Below are 26657 nucleotides of genomic sequence, written 5' to 3'. Positions count from 1 at the left end.
CTTGCATTTACTATACATTGGTGGGCAAAACATCCTCACCAAGTACGATTTACATACACGGTTTGGTATTGCGTAGGCTGGCTGTCAAATCTGCAGCCAGATGAGGAGAAACAACAAAGGCAAGAAGGACAAACTGAGGGGGGCATCGATGCACCCCTCCCCCCGCATTGATGTTCTCCTCACGTACACATGGGCCTGTGCTGCCATGAGATGCAGCCATACGCAGGGACGAGGGACTGTCCTTTTTTGTTCCGTATCAGGTCTGCTCAGCAGGAAACAGAACGCTTGGTCAAACTGTGCACTGATGCACTGGAACCTGAGAGCCGTGCAGCAAAACCACTTTCCCCATGGTCGTTCATCCTGACACAGATTTCATGGACATTTGTTTGTATAAAAGGTTGTGTAAAGCCATGCTATAAAACATGAGCATTGACAGTTTACCTTACAGACTTTAAAGAGAACATGTTTTATGGTCTTCCAGAAAGCAGTTCTAATATTGTTCTTAAGTGACCTAATATATGTTTCTTCCCTACTGAGCTAAACCCTCAGCATCCACACAACACTGCCCATGAGAGTGCAAATCCTCTTCCCAGGCGGAAAATATTAAAAGAGAACACGTCAGCATACGCATATAACTACTGTAGCTTTATAGCAAATATGGGAGAATGTGGATGACAAAAATCTATGCAGAACTCGAAATGAAAACAACAGAAATATCTTACAGTAAAAGAACAAAAAGAAGACACTGCATCCATATTAGACTGCCCAGTCCAACTCAATGCGCATACACCCTCCTGTATGTTAATCACAGGATGCACATTATTGTATTGTGTATATCAGAAATACACAACAATGCAACTTGTCAGAATGGACGGTCATAATATTTCTAAATTAGACAATAGCAAAAGGCTGCCTTGACTGTCCTTGGCACAACTATTAGTACAGTTAACTCATGTTGACATATGCCAATAATAGACTCTAAAGGCAATCAAAAGCCTGGAATCAAGACTAGATACTGAAAACTTTCTTATACCAACACTAAGGAAGTGATTGGATACACCTGTCTAATCGGAGCCAGCTGAGAAGCCAACTGTCCAAGTACTTTACGGCTGCATACAATTGGGGGACTATGTATAAAAAGGGATGTAATCCCAACATGGATCACATAGTCCCCCGATGTAAATACCCTCAAATTAAAGGTAACTGTAAAGGTCTGTACTTTAATCTCATTTTCATTGTTTCATTTCAAATCCAATGTGCTGGTGTACAGAGCAAAAAAACAAAACAAATCATTACGGTATGTTGTATTTTGAGTCATAGTCCTAATATTACCTTATTTGTAAAAGAAGAGGGTCACTCTATTCTTGGTTAAAGAATACAGTAATCGACATATTGCCATTCTACAACGATATTAACATAGTATAGATCATTCTCAAGCCTCCATAAAAGAGGCAGTTATTGTGTTACGTTGTGATCTCGTTTGATTCAAAGGTTAAAGTTAAATGTATTCTGTTGCCTTTTGTAATTACTCATTATGGCTGCTGGCCTTTGGAAAAGCGCTTTTGGCTTACTCTATGAGAGGTGGAGTGGAACTAATTAGCATATCAGCACTGTTAACTGTTCACAGGATGGCTCTCAGTGGGCTGCAAATGTCACAATTAATTTCCATCACAGAGCAAATATGTTCCAAATAAACTCAACCTTGCCTTTCCCTGTTTGATCCTTCCTGTGAAGGATCAAACCAGACTGCACTAGGCCAGACTGCGCAACTGTGACCCCGCTTGAGATTGAAGGACTTGGTGTTGCTCAGCATACTAATGTTAAGCCATTAAAATGCTTGAACTGAGCTTACTTTAAATGGTTTATAATCAGATCTGAGTTGCAGCGATGGTATTTTTTTACAGTCTGCTTATCGCAAGGTTGTGGTATCGATTAAGGGTGAAAAGCTGAGAAAACTACAAACAATCAAGATGATGACTCCTTCTGTATTTCACTGAAAAAAAAATCAATTCATTCAGTTGATATACTGTATGACTCCAATGTGTCTTCTTAAAATTTATGTTCAAACTCCAGTGTTTCACAGGATCATAAATTCAAGCTGTCACAAAAAACTGAAATAGTCAACAAGTTAGGGGGTCACTGCATAATTCAGGGAGGCTACTACCCCCTCATGCCAAAGTGACAGTATGGCTTCACAAAACATCTGGACAGCACAGGAATATTTTGAAAGTACACCCAGTGATAGGAAAAATACACTAAAACATATTTCATTACAAAATAGATAAAACATTACATTACTTTACAGGTGGCAAAGATGTATAAACCCCTCCAAAAGGGTGCTGGTTAAAACTTGCTGGTTGAATGACCATTCCCCCCAATCACTTTTGAATTTGTAGCATTTTATTTACATTTATTTACATTTAGAATTTTATTACTGGGGATTTAAAAATCTGTTTAAATACATTTGCTCATCATCTCCTACCACTGAAAAGCTAGGTGCAGTAACCCTGCAGTGACCCTGTTACGATGCAATGAAAGGTCACGGAAAGCAACCGAGCATAGAGTCTCAGTCTACTGCAGAATAGTCCTGCGTACTCTACGACTATTATTAATAATACCATTAAATGTATACACTGAGGAACACACATTATTTCCGATAGAGAAACTGAACGAGCTTAGCCAAAGGTCAGGCTGTGAGGTTTCTCATTACCCTGGGTAGGATTGAAGGTGTGCCACCCCCATTCTTGCCTGACATTTTGCCCTCTTCAAAGGCCAGAGTAGAAGAAGGACCCTGTGATTAAACATAACCATTAGAGCACTTGACCACCATCACTGCTGTCTGTTCGAACCAATGGTTCTCTGGAGCTGAAATATGATGCATGTACATATTACCTCAGGTACTAATAGAAAGGCAGAACATGAATGAAACAACATCACCGGGAGGAACGTGAATGAGCTGCAGGAAGTGACATCATTCCTTAGAATTCCAGCAATATCATTATAATCAGGCAGGGAAATGCTGCTCATTAAAAATCATATCCAGGTGTCCCTGCATTTTATATTCATTTTCATCCAAAATATCCTGAAAAGAGACAATTGAGCTACCAGTCATATCTAATGAATAGGCTATCTGAATCCCTTTTATTGGGAAATATGTATAACCTTTAGCTGTAGTCTACTAATGTTCTGGAGTATACTCTATCTTCAGTTGTAAATGAATCATACCATAATAAAATATTAAGAATATGCTGACATTCTAATGGGTCCAAGCTTTGTAAAATGTTGTCTTTGTGCACATTAATGGAGCCTTTGCCGACAATTATGAACTCCTGTGAACTCCTTGGTAGCATTTGTAGGTAGAGTGAAGTGTGAGGTAGCTGATGCTTGCACATTGTGGACTGAGCTCAGATACCTTAACCACTGAAGTGGTTGAATTTCAAACTGGCGGTCTATCTTCTGTTCAAACATATTGTTATTCTGTATATTAATATATAATATAAAATATATTATAAAATATATTAATATCCAATTAATGAAAGCATTTGCAATTATTAAAATTTCAAACATGAAACCCCTTCATAAAGGTCATGTATTATAATTATTACACACAAATTCCAGCTGCAAATTTAATCTTATTCACATTACTTTGTTCGATGTCACTGAGGTGAACATGCTTCATGGATTCATCATGACGTCAAGTGTTTGCATAGTTTGGCTCAAGTGAAATGATATGCTGTTTGAGCACATTCAGATTCCATGAAAACATTGATGTAACCATTATTACGATTGCATCAAGCAATAACACGCAGCTCACAGGATATTAAAAAGAGGTCCTGCTGGCTGGCTTCACTAATACTGAGCCACAGAATTTTGCCTTGCAACATCAAATGAATACAGTAGATTCTAACCAATGTATGCGGTGATGCACATGTTGCCCTTGCACAGAACTCCACAGATACCCCCTGTATAAGGGCCCAGGTGGCGTGTGCATTCAACAGCTCCAGGGACGTGCAGCCAGTGCTCCCACATTGCACATGTGAAACAACATCTATAAAGCAACGACAGCCTCTGAATGAGGGCATGCCTACACAACCAAATCAATACCACAGAAGTAGCTAGGATATAGGTTCTGATCAGTCATGTTTAATCCACATAATGATGGTAATGGACACAATGAGTTCAAACATCAATCTTTATCATTTATAAAAGGGGATGATGGATGAAGCTTAGTTCAATTATCTGATCAGCCAAAGGCGTTGCATTCACCTTTAAAGGTACAATAGGTAATATTGGATTTCTAACAGTCAAAGAGAGGAAATGCAGCTGAACACAGTTCATCCCACCCCTTCTCTGTGAACGCGCTGACATTCAAACGCCATTGGTTGTGGCAGGACCAATTTTCAACTAATGAGCTTGAATTATTGTACAGCTATACAATGTTTTGGTACAGAATGCCGGCCCATCAACTGCATATTTTGAAACCCGAATTTAAGGACCATAAACACAGGTAGAGGGTGAGTCAACATGTCAGTGAGCCTTTTTCAATAATAGGAAGGGATTTACAATGGTCTTTAAAATGTTTTAACCTAAAAATCTAAGCTTTTGTACCTTTAACATGTAGGTTGTGAACAGAATCAGGGTCATCTTTGTATTACCTGCTTGTATGACCTATCAGTTGTATGCTGGGTGGAGCAACAATGCAATGCATCACCTGCCTTAATTCAGTCTCTGCATCAATATTGGCTCTGTTTCATCGCAGACAACAATGGTGAAAGCAAATGCTGGTAGAAATACCAACCAACTCATGCACATATGATTTTGTGCTTTTGCATATAGAAAGTGTATGGCTACTTGGAGGCCTGCCACCAATTCCTGTATGAGCTGTTGATATACAGTGCTCAGCGTAAATGAGTACACCCCCTTCGAAAAGTAACATTTTAAACAATATCTCAATGAACACAAAAACAATTAACAAAATGTTAACAAGACTAAGTTTTATTTAACATCTGTTTAACTTATAACATGAAACTAAGGTTAATAATACAACATTTTCAGTTTTACTCAAATTAGGGTGATGCAAAAATGAATACACCGCACTGAAAGTCTCTGGAGCAAAGCTAAATTTTAGACTACAAATGTCTAATTTAACAATAATCAACCACAGGTGAGTCTAATTATTCATTACACAGGTGTCCAGCAGATTGTTGACTATAAAAGGGTGTTACTTCCCTTCCTATTTCATGTTGTTAGCAATGGCACCACATGGAAGAGAAATGTCGAGAGACCTGAGAAAGAAAATAATTTCTTTACACTGCAAAGGTGAAGGCTACAAGAAGATCAGCAAAGCTTTACTTATCAGTCAGAATACTATAGCAAAAGTGATACAAAAATTTTTAAAAGATGGAACTGCAACCATCTCACAGAGACAGCAGCGTCTTCTGATGAGAAGGGTCGAAGAAAATCGGCATTCAAATTCACTGCAGTTATCTAAGGAAGTAGAAAGCCAAACTGGGGTGACTATTTCTCGTGACACAATACGGCGTACACTGCAGAGGAATGGCATGCATGGGTGCCGTCCACGAAGGAAGCCTCTCCTAAAGCCCAGGCACAAAAAAGCCCGCCTAGAGTTTGCCAGGGCCCATGCTGACAAAGATGAAGACTACTGGGACTCTATACTCTGGAGTGATGAGACCAAGATAAATGTTTTTGGAACTGATGGCTTCAAAACTGTATGGCGTCGCAAAGGTGAGGAATACAATGCATGGTGCCTACAGTGAAACATGGTGGTGGCAGTGTCCTTATGTGGGGTTGCATGAGTGCTGCTGGTGTCGGGGAGCTGCATTTCATTCATGGCATCATGAATTCACAGATGTATTGCTCTATACTGAAAGAGAAGATGCTACCATCACTCCGTGCCCTTGGTCATCATGCACAACATGACAATGATCCTAAACGCACATCTAAGGCCACTGTTGGATTTCTGAAGAAGAACAGGGTGAAAGTGATTCAGTGGCCAAGTATGTCTCCTGATCTGAACCCAATTGAACACCTGTGGGGAATTCTGAAGAGACATGTTGAGCATCACTCTCCATCCAGTATCCAGTCTCTAAAAGAGGTCATTCTTGAAGAATGGGAAAAGCTCGATGTAGCAAAATGTTGTCAACTTGTTCATTCCATGCCTAGAAGACTTGGTGCTATCATGAAAAATCATGGGGGCCATACAAAGTTCTAGATGTAGTAGTTTTTGTTGTGGGGTGTACTCATTTTTGCATCGCCCTTATTTGAGTAAAACTGAAAAATGTGGAATCTAAGTTATATTATTAACCTTACTTTCATGTTATAAGTTAAACAGATGTTATATTAAACTTGGTCTTGTCAACATTTTGGAAATTGTTTTTGTGTTCATTTTTAAATTGATTTTATTTTAAAATGTTACTTTTCAAAGGGGGTGTACTCATTTACGCTGAGCACTGTAACTGCCAAATCCACCTTCAATGTTGATGGAGCTCTCCCATTATTCCTGCTGCAAGAACAGAAAGATACAGTAGTCACAACTGGACAAGTAATAGTTAAGCCTTTTCTCAATACAATGCTATTCATAAACACGGCATTGTATGGCATAGACTACATGTACAGTACTGTGCTAAAGTCTTAGGCACCTGTATAACATTCTGTACAGAAAAGATTCTTTCAAAAATAATTCAGTGAAAGATCGTAAATAAACATACTGTACATTCTACATCACATTTCAGTAATTTGGCAGAATAGTGAAAAACTGAATAAAATCGATATTTTTTGTGACCACCCGTTAAAACGGCGTTAAAACTGCATCACTTCTCTGAGCGAGCCAACGCTGTCCTGCAGTTCTATAAGACAATCAGCAGGGAGGTTTTCCAAGCATGTTGGAGAACTTGCCACAGTTCTTCTGCAGACTTTGATTGGCTCCCTGCTTCTGATCTCAGACAGCCTTGATCACGTTTTTATGTAAAAAGTAATCAATTGCTTACAGTAATATGTTACTGTTTTACTCAAATGTGTTCTTTTATACTAACCCACACAAAAATAAGCATATATATATATAATAAAGTCTAGGATGCCTAAGACTTCTGCACAGTACTGTAGGTCGAGCTCTAGTTTTTTACCACGGTGGTGAAGTCATCTTGTGAAAGCACTCTGCTTCTAAGCTTCCTGTAGGACTACCAGAATCGCAAGTTCCACAACCTGTGTCACAACATTGTTTTTCGTAATTAGAAAACAAGTTCTAACTTTGTGGGAGTGGCTATGGGGAGCTACCCATTCTAGTCCTTATTCTGAAGGATCCCTAGCAAGACTGAGTCAAGGAGGCTCAGGGAGGGAAAGGCAAAGAGCAGGCCCAGAGCCAGCTGCGGTCATTTTGGGCCCCAATGATGAATGGACCACAAAGGTTTTGATTGTTTAACATTACATTACATTTTATTTAGCAGATGCTTTTATCCAAAGTAACATACAAAACAGTGCATACCAAGGTCATAGAACAAACTACAGAACAGGTGGGATAAGATACAATTCACATAGGTTGGAAAGCCTTGTTAATGAGAGAGGTCAGAGGAAAAGGGCCTGGTTGAGGCTGACAGGAAGGTGACAGTAACCACACATAACAACAGCAGAAGAGCATTTCATAACATGTCAAACCTCTTAAGTGGATAGGCTACACCAGCAGAAGACTTAATAAATAAGCTTAATATATATCTAACAAAGTGTTCACTGAGTGTATATTGTCTTTGTATTTATGATTTGTGTGCAATCAGACAGGCTCACAATTTGTCTCACAATTTCACAATGGATTTAACGAGCTAATTAAGCTGGATGTTACAATAAACAGATATTATTTGGGTGTCCAGGACCAGAGCTGGACCACTTTTCTGTTGACTCTGATTGGATGATATCCATTGTATTTCATCTTCACATTATCTGGTCAAGCCTCTCAAATGTCAGTTATTATGAAAGACGGAAGAAAAACATTTTAATTTGGTAAATTTCATTTGATGCCTTTTTCCCTTTGTAAATACAATAAAGCGGAAATTTGTTTCAGGGTACAATGCTTATGGGAATATTGCCTACAAGAACTCAGAGATGTGATAAGAGGAAAGTCCAATATATAAACAATAAATGATGCTATCTTATATAAAAGGCTTGATGTGGGGTACATTAAAGATGTATATTGCATAAAATGACATTATACACTGAGCATTGTGAGCATTACTAGATAAGAGGCTTGGGCATTGTGATCTAATGTAAGCCCCCCCATTTTAAGTTTAAATGTATCCAGTGGACAACAGTGACAAAATTCCTGGAATGATATTGTGTTTATTGCATATGCATGGGTCCTGACAAAGACAGCAAAACAAGACACAGTCACATATGTACTCAGCTAAGTCTAAGGGCCCTATTATGGTGACAATAGTCAAAAAAGGCACCTGGGCACTAGAATAATTGCAAATTTTATCCAGGGAAAACATAATATTTATCCTCTCTTCCTGCTTTCATAGTTTTGTCATCTGCAGTAAACCTGTTGGACAATGTGGTTTGGGCAATGCAGCAAGTGGGTGTGTCAATAAAAACTTTGGGCAAGTTTGGGGTTCATGCATATGCCATTTTAACCAACCCAGGCCATCTTTTATCTCTAAAACTGGTATATTCTGTTATTTTGGTCCACCCAACAATGAATGCTGAACATGGTAATCATCATGGGCCAGATAGGTAATCATCAGCACAATATCTCATCAATAGTCTTACAATTGTATCGTGATTGTGAAAATAGGGCCCAAAACGTTAAGAATATTAGTTACATTATCATTTGGTCTTGAGATAATATAGCGATGACAACTAAGTCTTGGGGCATAAAAAAATAAATTTAATAAAAAATGACAAGAAGAGATATTTGTGTATGTATGTGTGTCTGTGTGTGTATGTGTATATGCGTGTTTGCATGTGTGTGTGTATGTGTGTTTTTGTGTGTCTGTCTGTGTGTGTGTAATTGAAAATGCGCTCAATTTAACTAAAGTGAACCCAGGGTGGATATAAAGCAGGCACTGTAAATGTGTTATATAATAACAGATGCTAAAACAAAATAAGGACAGTTTAGGCACTGCCAAGAGAGAAATCCTTCACCTTTGTACTTCAGTTAATGTTTCATGTTCCATCGCTGTGAATTACCAGACACTGGCACATTTCATGATTGAGGACTTGTTCCTGTTGATTTGATTCCTTGATTCCTGTTTTCAAGCTTTACATTTTCACAGTTGGAGAATTGCTCTATTTGCACAAAAAATGCACAATAATATGCTGTTTTAGTCTTTCACTGAGTGATGAAGTACAATGTCTGTTCAATAAAATTATCTCTGCAAAGTTCTAACCATAGGCCATATACAGCAGGGTTTATTAAGAATAAATCCATCCCTCTTGAAAGCTGCCTCTGCAATGATAAAATACCAGTGGTAAGCATCTTACACAGTCAAGCGAACAGCACTGTTCCCTAGGGCAAGTGTGGATTCTAGTTCCAACCTTGATATGCTGTGATTAGCTAGTTGAGTTGTAGGTGGATCAGGCCTTATCTATGTCCTCCAGCAGGCTAGTGGCAGGTGAAACTGACAAAATACTGACCTCGCCTGCTAATCATCCAGCCTCTCCGTTATATCATTTTTCAAGCTGGTTCAGAAATGTCCACCTTATTATTTGCCTTATGGAATTGGAGGAGTTTCTCAACAATTTTTTATTTTTTACTCAAGGTGTACTACTGTGTATCAGAGCAGAGTGACAGTACAAATATCCCAAGAATGGTAACCTCTGAGTATCCAGGGAGTGGTTAGGGGTAACATTCAGTCGTAACTAGGTAGAGTAAACACCTGAATAAATGAAGTCCACCCTACCCACAGCTGCAAATAGGTTAGTGGTTTTAAATATCTTTTTTTTTTTTCAACAATGTAATATTAACAAACCAATTTTACATTAGTCAGAGAATGTAAAATGTAACTAAAATGTAATGATCCTTTTGAAGATTATATGAATGTTTATTTTGTGTGATTTATAACATTCTTCTGTTTGTTGTAGGCTGTGTCGTGACCAAGCTTGACATGTGCATGATTTACTGTTCTCTTGCTTTCAAAAATGTAAAAATAAAAAAAAACATTTAAAATATTTAAATGGATGAAAACAAAAGAAAGCACTCTGTAGTATGGGAGTTTATTATTGAGACAAACTGCTGTAGGTCTACTTCACCCACAACAACTGCCATTTAGCAAATGAACCACTTCAGTGTTGGGGCATCTAAGGTCAGCCTACAATGTGCAAGCATCAGCTACCTCTACTAATGCTAGCACAGGAGCTCAACATTGTGGGCAAGTGAAGGATCTGTTTTGGAAGCCTGGCCCCTGCCACCTGCTGGCCCCTGCCACCCTTAAACACAGCTGCCCACAGTCTTCACAAACATTTTTAATCAGTCTCGTAAACTATGCACTGTTCCAGCATGGTTTAACAAATTATATATTATTTCAACTATTATTCCAGTAGCCAAAAAAACAAAGATCTCCAGACTCAATGACTACAGGCCAGATGCACTTCAGTCATTATGAAGACTAATCTTGCCATTCCTAAAATCCATAACTCGAGATTTTCTAGACCCGCTGCAGTTCGCCTACAGATCTGTAGATGGTGCAGTTAACATCAGCCTTCTCTTCACACTACAGCACCTCGAACCCTGGTACATATGTCAGGATTTCAGTTCAGCCTTTTTTGGTACCATTGTCTCTGAGCTCCTGCAGGAGAAACTCACTCAGCTCGATGTACCAGGTCCCACCTGCAGGTGAATCACATGTACTGGATCAGTAAAATCTGCAGTCTGTGACTGTAGCTGGTGCTTATACAAATTAACAAGATGCAGTAGGATTGAGCTAATTAAATCATTAATAGCAGAAGTTGCCATAAAATCCTGAAACGGATCGGCCCTTGCTGTGCACCCCTGCTATACACCAATGACTGTGTCTCCTGTGATCCATCATTTAAACTGATGAAGTTTGCTGACCATACCAGTCATTGGTCTGACCACCGATCTTAGCGAATCAAAGTAGCACCTGGAAGTGAACAGGCCAGCACTGACCTAGAGCTGAATGCCCTCAAAACCATGGAGATGCACATCGACTTCAGAAGGAATACATCTCCTCTTCACCCACTCATCATCAACACTCCGGTCAAGTTCCTTGACACCATTATTTCACCTGACCTCACATGGGAACAGGATATCCCCCCTAAATAAAAAGCTTGACAGAAGATGTACTTCTTGCAGCAGCCGGTAAAATTCCACCTCCCTCAGAACATACTTGTATTTTACACAACTGCCATACAGAGCAGCTTCACATGGGCCATTACTGTCTGTCTTGGTGCAGCATCCTCTCTGGACAGAGAGAAACTGCAGCAAACTGTCAGGTCAGCAGAGAGGGCCATTGGCTGCAGCCTACCAATGCTGCAGGACCTGTATGTGTCAAGGAAAAGGAAGCGAGCTGGAAACTCCCTGATACTTCCCACCCCGCAAAATGGCTTTTTCCAAAGCTCCCATTCTGGAAGGCGCTGTAGGCCATAACAACAAACATAGCAAGGCACCTTCAAAATTTCTTCTGGTCTATTTCATAATTTTGTGCCAACTTCTGGTCTTAATTATTTAATTGAGTGAATCATATCTTATCTGACATGTATATAAGTATATGTATATAAGTCCATTTTTTTATGTGGGTAGAGCCCCGCTTCCCTTTGTCTGTATGATCCTGCTTTTGGCCCATTATAGCACAGTGGATGCACACAGCTATCCGAGATGATTCAATACTAGATTAAATCGTAGTTCACGTTTATGAAAAGGAGTAATTGACCCGAGGCACATCAACTTATCCTATATTGTTCAAGCAACATAGGGCCCTGGTCTCTAGAATCTTAGTTAATGTTAGCATCCAACTATTTGAAAATTAATATGAATATGAATGAAAATGTTAATTCATATTACTATTATTATTATTTCTGAAAATGGATACACACTATTCCTATAATATACATTGCCTATAATATGAAGACACAATTGATGACGTATGTTTCAGCCAGCTACTTAACGACATTTGAGACAGCCCATTCCATCACAGCATTAGTTTTGATGTAACTTTACCCTTTGATGTGTAACTCTAGTTCAATAAAGAACAAGATAAGAGAAGTGAAAGGTTACTGTTTCACATGGGGATTTTAATTAAACATTACAATTTGACAAATAATGGTAATGACATAGCACTGTCACACGTCATTGAAAAATAACCAAACACTTCCAATAAACACCGGATGTAGTGCTTTAATTAGTCATATGAGCAGTATTTTCCAACACCAGTGACAATGGAAATCAGCCGCCCTCATAATTATAGAAACAGCTATTCCTCAATCTCCCTGCAGATAAAAAATTAAAACAATAAACCCATTTATGCAGAAATTGAATTATTGAACATTTCTGTTCTAAGTCTATATTCACCATTCAGATTATGAAAAAATATGTTATAGATCTGTGGAGAAATTATGAAATATTATCCAATTAAAAGTATTGTCTGATTATTGATTAAGGAATGATTGTGACAATAAAAAAAAGATAACTCCAGTCAATGTCAAGAATTGATTTAACATCATTACCTCTTTGTGTTGTATTAGTGTTACTATACATCTGTTACCTATTCATAGATACTAGTATGAAACAAGTTAGCTTCAATTTATGTTCGAACAACAGCAACAGTTTTGCCACACAAAGGTCTTTCTGTGTAATATTATAAAGAAAACATTACATATCAAAAACAGTCCATCAAAACAAATTGATAAAATGCATCATTCTATTTCAAAATGATTTCTTCCTTATCTTACTCATATATGGACATCCTGAACACAAGACATCTGCGTCTGAGTGTAGTGTAAACATCCACTGTAATTATGAATGGCTAATAGCAAAGGTCTTTGTGCTAAATTAACTGTGTTTCGATATGAACAAAGTAGTTCATTTTACAAGGAATATTTTTGTGTCATCAGAATGGCACTGCAGTGCAGTCTTGGAGCAAAGACCAGCTAAAGATAAAGATTGATTTTAATTTCTGATCGTTCTCCATTGTCACACATGCCAGATATCTCTCTCCAATCAAAATATCTCACTTACAGTATCAATGGTCATCATATATTATATATCCATTACACATGGTAAAATTAAAAAAATAATAATAATTTACAGTGGAAATGATTTAGCATTTCATATACAAATATTGTTTAATTGATTCTCTTTTTGTGTTTTTCTTTTCCTATGGTAGTAAATCTTTCTTGGACAATTCTCCACAATGGATGTATATGCGCAGGCATGCACATACACACACACACACACACACACGCACACAAGGTGCTTTAAATGCAATGTGTCCGACTCCAGGAATCCAGGAAAGAACAGATGCCCACTTCCTTTGAACTTTGATGATAATAGCACAGCAGCATTTCAGCATAATCAATGTTACACATTTTTAAAAAGACAATTTGTGTATTCACTGGCTCGGTTTCCTTGTTAGCATAACATGTTAGCTTAGCATAAAGACTTGAAGTCTATAGTAGCCTACCTTCAAAGTGAAGAAATACACCTCACAGCAACTCTGAAGCTGTCTTATTCACAAGAGGTATCGTGTATTTGAAATACACGTGCAGGAATAAAATAGTAAAAACGAGAGACGTTGTTTTTGGAGAAGTTAAGACTACAACCACTGACACTCATGTGCCGCATCTAGCTCTACCTTCAGAAGGTGTGTGGATCACTGCGCTCAACCAGAGGAAGACAGAAGGATACATGTGTGTTCAGCAGTTATAGTTCCAACCAACTAACTTCTCTGGTTTTTAAATTTTTTTCCCCAATACATATTTTAAATACACGATACATTGTGTAAATTAGACAGCTTCAGAGTTGCTGTAAGGTATATCTCTTCACTTTGAAGGAGGCAGGCTACTGATTGCTATAGGCTTCAAGTCTTCATGCTAAACTAACAGGTTATGCTAACACGGACATTGAGCCAGTGAATGCACAAAAATTACAATGAAATCAAACATCTCCTCTGGGTAAGTTGGAAAAAAGGTATATTTCCCAAAATGTTGGTGTATTCCTTTAAAATAAATAAAAGAAAGAAATGTCAAATAAAATGTTATTACAGATCACATGAAGGTTCTCACAGTGAAGATTCTAAAACACACAGATTCTCACAGTAATGTAGGGGAGAGTGGGGTAATTTGTCACATGGGTAAGCTGTCACTGTTGTTAATGTTCTTTTGTTTTGTTAATTTCTCCAAAACAAGAGGCACTACCTCAAAAATGTAATAGCCATTTTGTGTGACATCATGCTTGTTAATGCAATTATTTAATCAGCCAATCATGTGGCAGCAACTAAATGCATAGAAGCACGTAGACATGCTCAAGAGGTTCAGCTGTTTTTCAGATCAAATGTCAGAATGGGGAGGAAATGTGATCTAAGGGACTTTGACCGTGGAATGATTTTTGGAGGCAGACAGGGTGGTTTGAGTATCTCAGAAACTGCTGATCCCCTGGGATGTTCACGCAGAACTGTCCCTACAGTTTGCAGAAAATGGTGCGCAAAAACCCCCCAAAAAAACATCCAGTGAGCAGCAGTTCTGTGTGCAAAAACAGTGGAGAAGGGCCAGACTGGAAGGTGACATTAACGCAAAAAACCACACTTTACAACAGTGGTATGCAGAAGAGCATCTCTGAACACACAATGCATCAAACCTCTAAGTGGATAGGCTACAGAAGCAGAAGTCTGAAAAATACGTCTAATAAATACCTAATAAAGTACTCTCTGAGTGAATAAACAAATAGTTTAGAGCAGCAGACAGTTCCCTGGGCTATTCAAGATAGGCTTTTAGCTGAGTCTATACTGAGTGATACTTGCAAAGGTATGTGTGCCAGAACTGTGAATCTGACTCTGAAGAGTTTGATTTGCCAGACATACAGTGTTCTGCTGTTGTTCCTTGCAGAGATTATTAATGGGGCTGGGGAGTAAAGGCGAATGCTCTGCAGTTGTTCGTCACAGAGACTGTTGATGGTCCCAGAGGTTTGCTGCTGACATTAACGGGGAACCAGCAATTGCGTTTGGGAGCAAAACAAATGTTTGGGGGGCAATGGAGCCCCACCCCTCCCAGAACTTACCCCACTGGTCCTTTGATGAAGTTATATTTGATTTTGAATTTTAAATGAAAAAGAAAATCTATATTTAAAATGACTCGTTTGCGTTATTTGTTGAAAAAATCCTACTTACCTGACATGTGTCAACTTACCCACTGATGGGGCAAATTGTCAGAAGAGCACACCCTCTACTTAACGGTCTATAATGTAATGCCATAAGATATGAAATTGAATCAAAATATGTGCCTGAGACTTTATTTCTTGCATTTGGTATGACATTTATTCTATTGTGGTATTTTGAGCCCAATAAATGTAATAAAGAGTAAAAAGTGTGACAATATGCCCCACTCTCCTGTAAATCAACATGATTTCAATTAAATATCACCCAAAAATAAGATGAGAAGCCAATTACATTTATACTAGAAGATTCAAAAGCAGCTGTGCATGTTGGCAGTGCAACAGAGGGAAATGGCTTGACTTTATATTAATCTTTGACATTATCTTCATCTCTTCACCTAAAAATTGAAATTCATGATTGCAGCAGAATTGTATCCCTTCATTATAACCCAGAATTTTCCTTGCTGGTTCTCAGCTGACCAGTTCCATTCAACGAACTCAATGAGAGCAACGTCGAACCTTAGCAGAGACTTACATTGTTTGACAAAAATATTAAAGTTATCAAACTATTTTTATTTGCGTGTGGATGGGTATGTGCGCATTATATAGTGTAAAAGGTTCAGGTGGTTCTGCATATGAGGCACAAATTCCTGGCACACCTCTTTGTGTATGTATGTGTATGTGTGTCTGTGTGCATTTCGTATTTGTGCAAATGTTCTTAGAAGGATTATCAATTCTTTCACAACGATTGCAGAGATGAGGTTGGGAAGGTTATCAGGAGGAGGTAGAGGGACCCTCAGTCCTTCTGGTGTCCCACATTCTGCAGCCTCAGACAGGCCCCGCTCTGTGTTCACAGCCTGGCCTGGAGCTCCTTATGACTGCTCTAAACTCTGGGCAGGCGACACTGGAGGCTCCCTCTCTCAAGGTCTGTTGGTAAAAATAAACACTTTAAAAGACATGACAGGAAAAGCATGTTTTGGTCTGGGTCAGCTCTGGAATTATTAAAAAATGTCAGTACACAAAAACAAGACATTCCTACTTACCCCACATTTCATATTTATTTTGGAATGTTACATCTAGTACACGTTGAAATTTGCAACTTACAGTATGTCTTGGTTAGACAAAAAGGCAAATCACTCCTCTGACATATGCTCCATATGCAACATTTCCGCTTTGAATTCATGTTAATTAAAGAAATGTGTAAAGTCAAAGGTATTTGGATTTAGTTCCCATTTTCCAGCTTTCAAGAAAATGCACATTAAAGCATACAAAGCAAATGTGGGCTAATTTCCAGTACTTGCCCCACATATTTATGCAATGAAATGTATGTAGCAACAATGAAGTGGAGACTAATTTTATGCTGTCTTCCATCAGTTCATATGGAATTACTTCTTTAAAACTCTCCTTTTCTATTTTTCATGCTCAATCATATTTCTATTATAAATTACGATTTACCATACACCAACAAGGTCAATTATTACATTGCCCATCCCAAGTATCTCACATCAAGTTCCAGCAATTAAGCAGAAATGATGATTGACAGCAGTTCTCACCCTGTCACATGTGGTTTTCAGTGCAAATAGCCGCAGACATTTTCATATCACAGACTCTTGGGGTGGACTACTGTTTTATATGAAAATGATCAGTTGCGCCTAAACCCTTGTCATACAGCTGTGCCCATATTCAGTTTGATGTACATTGAGTTTTATTTCTATTAACATTTTCATTGTCTGTTAAGTCTACCAGTCCAATAGATTGATGGAGTCTTCACACATTGTCATTCTCATCACACAGCTTCAGCTAACCGCTAATCTTCAATATATTCTGTCCTATATTCTGACAAATTCTGTATGCATAAACCCATATTTTGTTTGTCACACTTTTTGTTGAAGTAATCCAAGGAATACATAGCTGAATGATTCAAGCTCAATATGATTCTTAATGTACACACTATTTTACACATACACATATTTTGATTCTATTTATGGTGCTGATCCATAAGATTTTAAGACAAAACGTTATTTCAATGTTTTTCATGTTTTCTAGGACTACTTGTCAACTGTTTTGTTGACAACTTGACCTCAGAATTGCATCCTTCTAACATCTGGCCTGTAGCTTAGCTGGCTACGCTACACTGAGGGATGGTTTTGATGGAGCTGAGCTATGAATCTTGTAGAGTAATTGGTAGCTTGCCTACATTAAGAAAGCAAGTTTACAAAGCAAGATATTACACCTTTAATCACTCATTTATCTGCAGCCTATTTCCGTAGGAAAGGGTAGATAGCGTAGAAAGAATAGGCAGCACTGTGACATCAGTAATGTTGCCATGTATGTTATTTGTGGTGGATACTGAAGTTTGTGTGTGTGTCTGTGTATAGGACCATGAAAAAGCATCTCTCTGTAGTAAGCTTCCATCTCTTCTTCTTCAGACCAGGGAGCTATGAAAGTACAGGACTCCTGTACTTTTGTGGGTTCAAGGTCTGTCCTGGACAACCTTTGAGCAGTATATTTTATCTTAATTGTTTTACAAAACACCCTGGCACCATTAGATTGTGAGCAGATTCTGCAAATGTAAAACACAGGAGGAATGGCTATGGGGAAAATGGTTTAATTCCACAGAGAAACACAAATAATGTTGAAAATAACAGACATTTGTTCCAGTTTAATTCCTCCATAATCATAAATCATGGTTTAACAAGGGTGGCGTGAAGTTGTGCATAATTCGTTTTTCTGTCTGTCCATTTTTGAGGCTAATTGTTTACACAATGGACATACAAAATGGGCACTGCAAAAAGCATTCAGTGATGACTCAATAAGAGAATTTACTGCATAGTTACCAGTAGTTTATGTATTTGATTTTGTTTGTGCCGGGCGTTTATTCACTCTGTCTCACTCCAGCGCTTCTTTTCATGTGCCAGTCCACTGTTGTGTCATTGACTCATCATACTAAAGAGACTCGTTAAAACCTTGCCTCGAGGGACAGACCAGAGACGGAGTACTTAGAATGTCACAAAAAGCTAGCAGGCATTAGTGGGAAGAAGTGCAAAATACTTTAGTCATGTTACCTTTCTCCTCAATTTTAACACATTTTCATGCTCAGAACTGAAATCAATCTCTCTTATTCATTTTTATTTTGCATTTTATTTGCTATAATTTTGATCTTGCTTTATATCATTTGTCTTATTTGTTGAACTTTATTTTTAAATTTAAAGAAATAAACGTACATTTATTTAAACTTAAACTATAATCGTAAACATCAAATAAGAATCCTTGGTTTTCACTCACACCTTTCTGTATTAAAATAGAAAAATATATACAAAAATCTTAGGTTGAGTGTCATGAATATATCCGGCTATATTTCCAACTCCTGAGTATTACACAACACTGCAGAGCCAAAGTAACTATAAGAGCAGTTAAAAAGATTTGCATAATAGTATGTGCTAAATGAAAATAATGGAGGGAAGACCTGTTTCCATAGACATACTGCTGACAGGGAGAACACAGATGTCACCTTAAAAGCTTTTTTTGTGGCAGAATTCAGGGTTATCATTCATTGATTGCACAGAACCGGGTCTCATGGCAAGAATCTCCACATTGTACAACCTTTACCTTCAGTATCCATTACTTATCATCCACAGGAAGACCAAGGGGGAGTCCGCTCTGTGATGACCGTACAGTATGTTTGGGTCTGTGAGTATCCGCGTGTGTACGTACGTGTGGGGCCACGCAGTGCCAGGAGAATGTTATGTAATGCGGCTCATGCAGGGACCGAGGATGGCAACTGTGTGATCGCAGCCGAGTATACTGCCAAGTGCTCACAGGTGTTCCCCCACAACACTGTCAACAATTAATGTCATTATCGCATTACCGCACAAGCTATTTACGGAGACATTTGGGGCTTGCCGTTGCTCATTTAAGCGGCGCATTGAATCGTGTTATCGTGAAGTTGAATCAGGTTTGAATCAGGTGTTCAGACCGAGCTAAAGCATGCACCTACACTAGTCTGAAAAAAGGCAGAGCACCCCAATGACATTGAATGATGAACTGAGTGTACCATACCAAAGATTGGGCGCCCCTGCTCAAAAAGATTCAAAAGAGATCTCCATTTATTATATGATTTGAATTATATGATTTAAATGATAAGTAGAGAAGTAATATCCACATGACATCATCACTTCAAATGGTCTTGCACATACCAACTAAACTTGGTGACACTAATTACTCTGAGGGGAAGACAGAACATAGCATATCATGCTATTTAGGTGGATTTCCCCTTTTTTGGGATTACATAATAGTATACCCCCATCATCTTATTTGTGCAAACAGAGCTGACATCCAGATACACACATCATAGAAGCATAGCATTCACCTTCGGGATATCTCCTGGGTTATTCTCTCACACCATTATGCTAGAACATTGCACCCCTTTACAAAGAAACAGGCTTCCTTGACTTGAATAAAATGCACCGATTTGAAATATGAAAAACATTTTTAGGAAAAACATGCCTTGACACATCCCCACTTAATTATAAATTATACTTTCCTATAAAGTATAATTTATTATGAGCAGATATTATGAGCTGTGAAATGTATTGCTGAACAACACACAGAGACATTTGTAAGTGAATCATTTCAAAACCTATTTCTGAGAGCCTAATAATTGCTGTTAAGAGTGCAAGGTATTCCCGCAGGTATTAATATTGTAGGCACTGTGAATTCACTCCGCAAATATCAGAGAAAAATCTAGAAAACATCAGACTCCAAGTCAGTTCTCCATAATCTTATATTGAAACATTGTATAAATCTGTGCTATTTAACAGAATTGGCATAGTGTCATCGTATAGGCTGTACCACGCAAGCATCACTGCTTGCCGCTTCATGACACCATTGCATATCCTCTGAGGCACTCTACTAACTATTTTCCTGGGAGAAACCCTGCAGTGCTATTATGCATCAGTTATATGGCATAATGCTTGCCTTGATTAATATCATAAAGTACTCATTCATATTTATGAATGTCTTGAGCTAATTCATATGCTTGGCAAATGTATGGCATGAATGCATATGAATTGCAATTGCCACATAAGATTTAAGGTTCATGAAGGAATTCACAGTCTTTTAATGCATTGATAAGGTATTTGACTACTTCTCATTAAACTAATCGGTCCTAATAGTGCTAATGAACTGCTATTCCCCATTCTGACTGTAAAATTCAGAGTGTACATATACCTTTAGGTACAGTGTTCTATTTTACTTGTATTTCCCAGAGAACAGCGATGCCCTAATTTGTCTTATCACAAATGTCACAACAAAAAGATAAAAAAGAGTTTCAATAAAATAAATACATTAAAAGCGTTTCTTAAAATACCCAGATTTGATGAATAAGTTACAAATATATATATATTTTTTAATTGAGCAAAATATGGTTTAACAATAAAGCATCCCAAGGGTCATCTTTAGGTCTACTTTTAAATTGGAGATACCTTTTTAAATGGGTTACGGTTTTGACTACAAAAAGTATAAAGACAGACTACAAGCACAAAAGCAATACATGAGAAATGCAATTATTGCCAATGATTGAAATTTAGGAAAACACCCATTCAGTACCTCCTGATAATACTGTGCCTTTGTGTATACTGAACAGAAGATAACAATTACTGCATCCGCCACAAACTATTTAATGAAATTGATTTCAACAGGGGGGCCCTTAACTATGGAAGAAGGGAATGTGCATTCATTTAACTTGTACACCCAAAAATAAGGAAGTAAATTCAATAATCCTACCAATCTGACTATATCTTTATTTCGGACAAGAAGATTTTAGTTACTATTTACACTTGTAATACTTGCATTTGAAAGAAGTGCTTGCATTTATAAAAATGTGGATATTGTTTAATATCTAAAATAATATTTAATATTATTTAATATGAATATGCTATTAGTGTTTCACACACAATGAGAAAGTCTAAAGCATGAATGTGTATTTGTAACTTCCCATACCCTACTGTGAAAAAGTATTTTCCCCCTTCCTGACTTATTGCATATTTGCCATAATGAATAGTTTCAGAACAAAACACATTTTTTAAATTATAATTTCATGTATTTCATGAAATGAGTTATCAAATTAATTGCCCCCTTAAACTTAAACCACCATTAGCAGCAATAACTGCAACCAAACAATTCCTTTAATTTGATATCAGCTTTTTTCACACCACTGTTTTCAGTGCTTTGTGCACCCTCACAAGGATAGCACTAATGGGTTGTCTTCTATAGTATTCCAGGAGATTGGTGAATATACTGGGGAGGTGCTTTGACCATTCCTTCATATACTCTTTAAAGATCCTTCAAATCCTTTGGTCTGTGCTTGCAAACTGTTCACTTCAATTCAAAGCCTTTACATTTTTACTAGGTAAGTCTAACTCGAGTCAGGACTGAGATGGCCATTGAAGAACAGCGTTTCATGACTTTAATGATTTTATTAAGAGCCAAATGAGATGCAAAACAACCCCATAGCATCAAAAATCCACCACCAAACTTGTCAAGTCAAGGTTTATGGATGGAGACATTATCATATTGAGAGATAACCCTCTCTGCAAGGAAGAAATGTCATCATGTGCCGAATTCCTTTTTGTTCCAGCAGAACTGAGACAATTGTACTGTACAACATGTGTTGAGATATGTGCATGGTATGGAACAAGATTATGCTGTCCATTATCAAAATAAAGCACAATTAATAACAAAAAAGTATGTTTTAAGTGAAATGTTTGCATTTGCCTCAAAGGACAGGAAATGGATCAGCCCTAACGCTCTCCATCAAAGTATCAGCGCAGATCACTGACAACTGTAACAGCCATGTATAATGTCTACTGTACGTCCAACAACATGTGCTCACCACTGGGCAGATTATTTAAGATTCAAACCTCTCAAATAATTCATATTCATATCAGATTAACCATTTAGAAATTACAGCACCTTTTGTACTTGGTCTACAGACAATTCATCATCAAAATGTGGAATTTTTAGGTCTAATTCAAATGTAATAGTCATGAAAAAGCATGCATGCCTGTGAATTACCAACAGAATGAGTGGTCTTGTGTTAGGATCCGTTGGATTTAAATCTACCGCGCTCACTACAATAGAGCACAGCCAGTAATCAGTACTGTAATATGAATCAAATGTATTAGTTCTGAAAGGCAGATAAAAGCATAGCCCTCATCAATCTGCAGCAATGGTAGAAGAAGAAAAGTAATATGATTATGGCTTTTATACCTCTGTCTTGCCAGGCACACAGACATTGGAAAGGCCAGATAAGAGTCATCTGTGTGTATGCCTCCATTTCTGCGAAGATTACAGTGTTGACTGGCAGCAAGCTCAGATCCCTAATCCCATACTGTGGTATTGCAGTCAGATTCTCAATGGTTCCATCAAGGTGGAATAGAAGTGTTTGTTGTAGTTACACAAAGGCCAATAAATAGTCTCTCTAGGGAGGTCTCACTAACCTGGGTTTTCACTGAAAACTCTCATGAAAAGATAATACAGAATGTCCTTGACAGTATTATGCTCAAATCACTTTCATTTCTTACACTATATTATGGAATTAGTTGTTAATCAAATCAAACAAATGCATAGACAACGTGTGTACACACACTATGTACCACTTTTCCTTTTTTGAAATTTCAAACAGCAGTTGTAAATGTGATTAAGATAAATATGGTGCCGTCATGTTTACTGGGGGGTGGGGGGCAAGTGTAGGCAGGTTCTCATTTCCTCCTCTGACTGAAATAGTGGCATAGATAAATGTGGCTTACTTGCATATTGCACCTCAGTTGAGCACAAGAACTGTTTCTTGATAGAGATTTAATAACATACAGTACATTTTATGATTATACTGTACATGATTTCTGGGAACAAAAACTGCACTTGGGAATATGATTATAACTTGTACATGTAACCCATGTTTAAAAGTCTGCTGAAATAAAGAAAAGAAAATGGTTATGACAACTGGGAGCAGTGGACACGGAGGATAATTTGGTCTTAGTGTTCATATATAATCATATTCATATAAGAACAATCATTTTTGCAGGCCGGGTATGACATACACATTAAAGGAAGAATTTATAAAATAAGTATATTACCATCAGAAGCAGAAATGACCAACACCCAGAGCATGTTATGTGTAATGGTCCACTGAACATAAGAGTGCTCCTAAGATTTTGACAGATAACCCCTGATGAGATTGTTTTGAAGAGCTGTTTAATATGACATACAGTGCATCCATATTTGGACAGTGGGACATTTTTTGTTGTTTCCGCTCTGTACTCCAGTAAACAAACAGTTGAAATAAAACAATCACTATTTGGTTAAAGTTTCAGCTTTAATTTCAGGGTTTTTATATCCATATTGGGTGAGCCCTGTAGGAAGTACAGCCCCTTTTTTACATAGTCCCCCAAATATTGGAGGACCAAAACAAATTTTGTGACAAATTAACACAAACCCATAGAGCCTGGTGATGCTCTGCCAGGCCTGAACTGCCATCCTCTTCAGCTCCTGCTTGTTTCAGTATGGTCTTCAGCAAGTGAAATGCATGCTCAATTGGATTGAGGTCTGGTGATTGACTTCACCAGTCAACAAACATTCCAATATTTGGCCTGAATAAAACCACTTGGTTGCTTTGCCTGTATGTTTTGGATCATCATTTTCCTGCTGCATGATGAAGCACCGCCCAATCAGTTTTGATACATTTGCTTGGATCTGAGCTGACAAGTTGTTTTTGTACACTTCAGGATTCATCCTGCTGCTGCTGTCAGCAGGGGCATCAATGAACACAAGTGAGCCAGTTCCAGTGGCAGCCACACATGCCCAAGCCATAAAACTACTGTACCTCCACCATGTTTGACAGATGAGGTGGTATGCCTCGGATCATGAGCTGCTGCTTTCCATCACTCTGTTAAAGGTTTATCTTCATCTCATCTGTCCATTACATTTTGTTTCAGAACTCAGGTTTTGTAATGTACGTTCTGCAAACTCATCTGGCCATTTTATTCTAATGATGGCCTGTTTTACTGGCATTGACACTTATTTGGTGTTCATGTTGAGACAACAACAGACTCGAAATGCAGATGGCACTCCCAGAATCAATTGTAGACATTTTACTCGTTCTTTATGCATGAATCAATGGTGAAACGTAACACACCTGCCCAAGAAACAGCGGTCAACAATCCAATTACTTTTGGTCCTTTAAATTGGGGGGGGGGGTCACCCAATATGGATGTAAACACCTTCAAATTAAAGCTAAAAGTCTGCACTTTAACGTCATCGTCACTGTTTTATTGCAAATTCAATGTACGACAGTAGAGCCAACACAACACAAATCACTGTCCAAATACTTACAGACTGCACTGTGTATTTAAGGTTAAAAACACTTTGCCTTGACATCTTGAAACCATTACACGACTTATGAACACGTGAACAGGGAGCATTTTAACATCGTCATAACGTAACCAAATACGCATTTAGCCTATACACATTTGGCACCTAAACAAACCGAGCTACTGTGTCCACGGATGGTTTCGGTATTACTGTCCTTCATGTGTCCTTCAAAACCTCGTCCTGTCTATATATTTAATTTATCGTGTTATGAGCGAATGTTGACTCGTGGCCTATGTATTTCACTGCGGTGCTCCACAGGTAGCCTATGCATGGAATCACAGCACTTTCAAACAGAGCATTTGCCATGTTGATGCATTGTGTGCCTCCGCTTGCATAAGACTGAGTGAGTAGTTGCCGTTTTGGATGCTTTTCACGTCGGCATTGATTACTACTGGTACAGCGCGACACACATTGCGTGAAATATTTAGTTATCCGTTTCTGGCAACAACAAAAAACAGCAAAAACAGCCAAAACGCCAAACAGCAACTGAGAAAATGTGTAGCGTATTCTGTAACATGGTTGAACGTTTCAGAAACAAAATACACCGCCAATTACATGATATACACTCTGAATATGTCAAATAGACGTAACATAAACGCATATAAATACCAGGCATATGTAATGTGACTGAATAACCTTGCGGCGCGTTGACCGTTGGCTCTACAGGAAGAGGCTACAAATAAAACTAACACTGAACTGAGCAAAACGCGCACCAAAGTGAGAAAACATTCCAGCAGCAAATGCAGTACAATGAATGAGTGCACTCGGCAGGCGCTGAGTGAGCACCTGCGTCTCAATTCAACTTTCTTTGGCATGATTCATGTAAACAGAAACAATCACGCCTTTTATGTTTATAAATTGTGTTACATGGGAAGCAAGTCCCGCTCCGTTTTCCTTCAACCTTGCAGTTTTCTCCTTATTGAAATTTAACGTATAATGGTCAATGCTGATAGTGTTATTTTAATGCATGACAAAAAGGCCATTTGGAATTAATTCACCTTTACCACTGACACCGTTATAGAAACGGATTTAAACAGACGTGTGTGTTGCGTTGCTCCTGACACTTAATGTGAAAATTAAGTGGGTAGAAGCTGCAAACAAGGACTGACACGGATCATCAATACACAGACAATATACAACATTTTCACGTTAAATTTGCATCGAGCAATTTATAAGAGGACAGGATTTTACATTCTCAGACTGTCTTCGTGTGGTTCATATGCACCAGAAGAGCCGGTCGACTTACCAGCTTCTCAATGTCAGTTTATGTTGCCTGAAGGCTATCTTCAAATCTGTGTCCAGTTCCTCAGATCAGATTCCGTGATCACAATCCACGTCTCGGCATATGTACCATAAAATTACATAAAGGATGAGTAAGATCGCAAAAATAAATAAAGCTACTAAAATAGCCTTGGCAATTGGAGATATGAAAGACTGCATGTCATCAGCCAGCCGGAGGACAGGGGTGCTATTAACACGAGCACTTCTGAGCGCAATGAACGACACTGTCAGTCTGCATTAGATTGGATCCTTTTGGGTCGACATTGGTTCGTGTCAAGTTGAAATGTTACACCCAGGGTTCCTAGAAAACGTTACCAAAAATCCCAAGGATCTCTGTGCAATTCAAAATGCACATTCACTTTTTTCAAGCGAATCCAGAGATTATCAATTAATCTGTTTTCTACGAGTGGCATAACAGGCAAAGCTTTGACGAAAATCCGTTAAACGTTAAGAAGCGAATAGAAAGTTAAGATCCACTGTTGTTGAGCTTGGTTGTGTGAATCATTTGTGCGTTCCCGCTGAAGCTTGATTAGTATTCAGAGGGTTTCCCAAACGCTTCGCTCACGTGACGGGTTTCTCCAAACATACCTGAGGTGAGTACAAACTGTTGGAGTAG

This window comes from Conger conger, chromosome 3 (assembly GCF_963514075.1).
Source record: "Conger conger chromosome 3, fConCon1.1, whole genome shotgun sequence".
Lineage (NCBI taxonomy): Eukaryota > Metazoa > Chordata > Actinopteri > Anguilliformes > Congridae > Conger > Conger conger.
This window is presented reverse-complemented; position numbering follows the sequence as displayed.